Genomic DNA, 4,430 nt, shown 5'->3' with positions numbered 1-4,430 from the left:
TATTTATAAATATATATATATATATATATATATATATATAGTAGTATATGTATGATCTTTATGCGTATAAATATGTCTTCCTTTGTGTGTGTCTCATTATTCGCATGCATGCAAAAGTATTAATTTATATATTTATTTATTTATTTATTTAATTGTTTTAATAAAAGAAGAAAGATAGAAAGGAGACGCAAAAAGGGGTTAACCAAGAAGAGACAGCGGGAGGCTGAGGAGACACCTTCTTATCCTGCACTGCATCGCAAACCCTAAACCCTAAACCCTAAACCCTAATCACCCAGTCGATACCATAGTCCTTCTACAGTTCAGCAAAAACCGACAGGCTCTAAACCCTAAACCCTAAACCCTCCACCTAAGAGACTAAACCCTAAAGCCTAAGCCTTGAAGCCAAACAAACTCAGACAGAGCTGTCCCCTATTAATAGGAATGAGTCAAACCCTAAACCCTAAACCCTAAAGCCTAAAGCCTTGAAGCCAAACAAACTCAGACAGAGTTGTCCCCTATTAATAGGAATGAGTCAAACTCATCACCGGGTGTCTCTGCACCTAAACAAAAACGCAGCAGGCGCTGCGGGCGCTGCTGCAGCTGCTGCTGCTACTGTTGCTGCAGCTGCTGCCGCCGCCGCTGCCGCTGCTGCTGCTGCCGCTGTGGTAGTTGCTGCTGTCGTTGCTGCAGCTGCTGCTGTTCCTGCTGCTGCTGCTGCTCCGCTGCAGCAGTGGCATCAGCACAAACTCTAATCGCACGCAGGAGATGGGGCTGCCCTCATTTCTTCTGCAGCCTCCGCGGTGCTGCCACCTACCTAGCTAGCTAGCTAGCTAGCTAGCTAGCTATCCAGGCGCGCACGCGCTGCGGGCAGCTAGCCCGCTAGCCAGCTAGCCAGATCTAGCTAGCTGTGGCTGACAGCATGCTAATAAGACAACTCAACAAATAAGAACGAACCCTCAAGCCTACAACAGCCTCCGCACCCATTCAGCTAGCCAGATAGCTAGCTAAACAGCTAACTAGCCAGATAGCTAGCTAAACAGCTAGCTAGCTAGCTAGCTAGCTAGCCGGGAAGGTGCTGCGTTGGGGAGGACAGCGGGTAGCCGCGAGGCCCCTCATAAAGCCAGCGGATTCATAACGAGCTAAACAAGAGACAAGTCGCATCATAGGCTTCCAGCCAACCAGCTAGCTAGCTAGCTATCTATCCAGCCAGCTAGCTATCTATCCAGCCAGCTAGCTATCTATCCAGCTAGCTAGCTATCCATATAGCCAGCTACCTATGCAGCTAGCTAGCTATCTAGCTAGCTAGCCATCCAGCTATCTATCTATCTATCTAGCTATCCATCTAGCTAGGTAGCTAGCTAGCTAGCTACCTAGCTAGCTAGCTAGGCGTTGGGGTCAGCTGAAGAGTTGGGCATGCAGGCCGATAGAGAAGAGCTGCATCTAAAACGAACGCCAAGAAGCAAACATATAAAACATCAAGACAAACACAACACACCCCACGGGCAGCTGAGAGCCCCTGCTGCTGCTGCTGCTGCTGCTGCTGATGCTGCTGCAGCTGCTGCTGCAACTGCTGCTGTAGCTGTTGCTGTAGCTGCTGCTGTCCTGTGGTGGCTGCAGCAGCAACAACTGTGCTGCTGCGCATGTGTTGTGAATTATCCCTCATCCCCCACACCAGCAGGATCTATTGCTGCTGCTGCTGCTTCTGCTGCTGCTGCTGCTGCTTCTGCTGCTGCTGCTGCTGCAGCCTACGCGCAGGCGGCATCGTGAAACTAAAAGTGAGCGCCAAGAGAACGAGACAGCGTGCTGGTGTAGAACTTGCTGCTGCTTCTGCTGCTGCTGTTGCTGCTGCTGTTGCTTTGCTGCTGCTGCTGCTGCTGCTGCAGGTGACTGTGGTGGTGCTTGTGCTGCAGCAGTTGCAGCTAGAGCAGCCACCAGATACTCGTGTCGATACACTTGAGAGTAGTTCTTACGAGATGCTCTCCTACTTCGCTGTCTTGTAGCTCTCTGTTCAGCTGACGAGGATTAGGGTGGCAGAGATGCATGCAGATTGGCAGCAATACACCTCCGCAGACCACATACACCAGAAATAATATCAGACACACACTCATTGCTGCTGCTGCTGCTGCTGCTGCTGCTGCTGCTGCTGCTCCTGATGGTGCTGGTGGTAGCGGTTATGATGGTGCTGAAGCTGTTCTTGCTTCTGATTAAGCTGCTGCTGCTGTTATAGCGATGTGGATGCTGCTGCTGCGGAGGTGGCGGAAGCTGTCGATGGTGCTGCTGCTGCGGCGGCGGCTCCTGTCGATGGTGCTGCTGCTGCTGCTGCTGCTGCTGCAGAGGCGACACAGCTCTCTTACACCCCCCACTAAGGACGGCTGTTAGTAAGTAATATTAAGACACCGAAGTCGTAGGGATGGCCCTTCCAGCAGCAGCAGCTGCTTCTGTTGCTGCTGTTGTTGCTGCAGCTGTTGCTGCTGCTGCTGCTGCTGCTGCTGCTGCTGCTGCTGCGGAGTTGAGACAGTGCGAAGGCAACTAAGGTAAAATATAACGCTGAAGAGCCAATGAATAATAATAATGAAGGCGGGAAGGAGGGTGTAAAAGGCCAAGGAAATTCCCTATTGTCCTGCTGCTGCTGCTGCTGCTGCTGCTGCTGCTGGTGCTGCTTGTCGAGCAGCAGCTGCTGCTGCACGGGAAGCAGCTAGTGGTAAGTGTGGCAGTTGCTGCAGCAGGTGTTAAGTGAAGAGTTGAAGAAAGGGCTGAAAGAAGAACCAGAATATGCCAATTAGCTGTGCTGCTGCTGCTGCTGCTGCTGCTGCTGCTGCTGCTGCTGCTGCTGTGCTCGTTGCAGCAGGTGAAGCTACACAAGCAGGAAGAGGTAGAGAAGCTCTTGAATGAGTATAATATCTGCTCTCTCTTTGTTAGTATGCAAGAAATGAAGAAGAACTCGAAGATATAATGCATCCTTGTGTAGCAGCAGCAGCAGCAACAGCAGCAGCAGCAGCAGCAGCTACGCTGCAGCAGCATGCAGTAGGGTACTTGTTAGTTAGCTGTGTCGCTGCTGCTGCTGCTGCTGCAGGAGCAGCAGCAGCAGCAGCAGCATGCATGGGCGATAGTAACAGTTATGCAAGTTGGTAGCAATTCCCTTAGCCCAAGATCAGCAGCAACAGAGCAGCAACAGTAATAATAAAACTTCGCTCTCCAAAGCCTTAGTGAGCCGTCAGCAGCAGCAGCAGCAGCAGGCAGCAGCAGCAGGCAGCAGCAACAGCAGCAGCAGCACAGCAGCAGAAGGGCCTGGGGAAGATATACGGAGAGACGGTAGTTGTTAGGAGTAGCAGCAGCAGGGTGTGCTGTAGCTGCTGCTGCAATCAGCAGCAGCAGCAGCAGCAGCAGCAGCAGCGTGCATGCACTCGAGTGTATAGGCAGCTATAGTATGCTGCAACTCATTTTTTTAATTTCTTCCCTCTGGACGCTGCCTCGAAACAGGAAAGATAATATAATAATAATATTATTATTATTCTCGAGAATAATAATAATAATAATATACAATAATAACAATAATAATAATAATAATAATAATAATAATAATAATTAGTATTATTATGTTATTATAATAAGATTATATTTGTGTTTTTATAATAATAATATTATTATTAATAAACTCTTAATACTCTATCCAATTAATTTAATAAACATCTTCCTAAGTATAACACCAATACAACAACATCAGACAAAAAGTAATACATTTACCCTCACCTAAACCCTAAACCCTAAACCCTAAACCCTAAACCCTAAACTCCGGGGCTCAGATGAACTCCTCGCGAGATTACTCCCCTAGGGTTTTTTGTTTGTATTTTTATTTTTTAACTCTTTGCTTTGATTATTTTTTACGCCTTCTGCGCTGTATATTAATATTTATTTTTAGTTGTTTTGTTTGTTTATTGCTGGTGTACGCTCACCATCGAAGTGCTCGGCGTTAAGCAGCCAAACCCTAAACCCTAAACCCTAAACCCTCGCGTAACCCTAAACCGTAAAGCCCCGCTTACCTCTAAACCCTAAACTCTAAACCCTCCTCTACCCCTAAACCCTAAACCCTCGTATACCCCTAAACCCTAAACCCTAAACCCTAGAAGCCTGCGCATGTGCCTATAGGAGCTTTTTCTTGGGTTTGTTTGTTTTTTATTATTTTAATTTTATCTTCTCTTCTTTATTCACTCTCTTTCTCTGCATTGTGTGTGCATTTGGCTGCTGTTACTCTTCGATTACAATATATATATATATATATATATATACACCTATATATATATACGCATCTCCTAATAAGGATTTCTAACTATGATTATAATATATAATTAATAATACCCTTCTAAATCGCTGGCTTTATGCATCTAAATACGTCTACAACTTTATATATATATATATATATATATATATAT

This window comes from Eimeria acervulina, genomic scaffold (assembly GCF_000499425.1).
Source record: "Eimeria acervulina Houghton genomic scaffold, Eah_scaff484, whole genome shotgun sequence".
NCBI classification, from domain to species: domain Eukaryota; phylum Apicomplexa; class Conoidasida; order Eucoccidiorida; family Eimeriidae; genus Eimeria; species Eimeria acervulina.
This window is presented reverse-complemented; position numbering follows the sequence as displayed.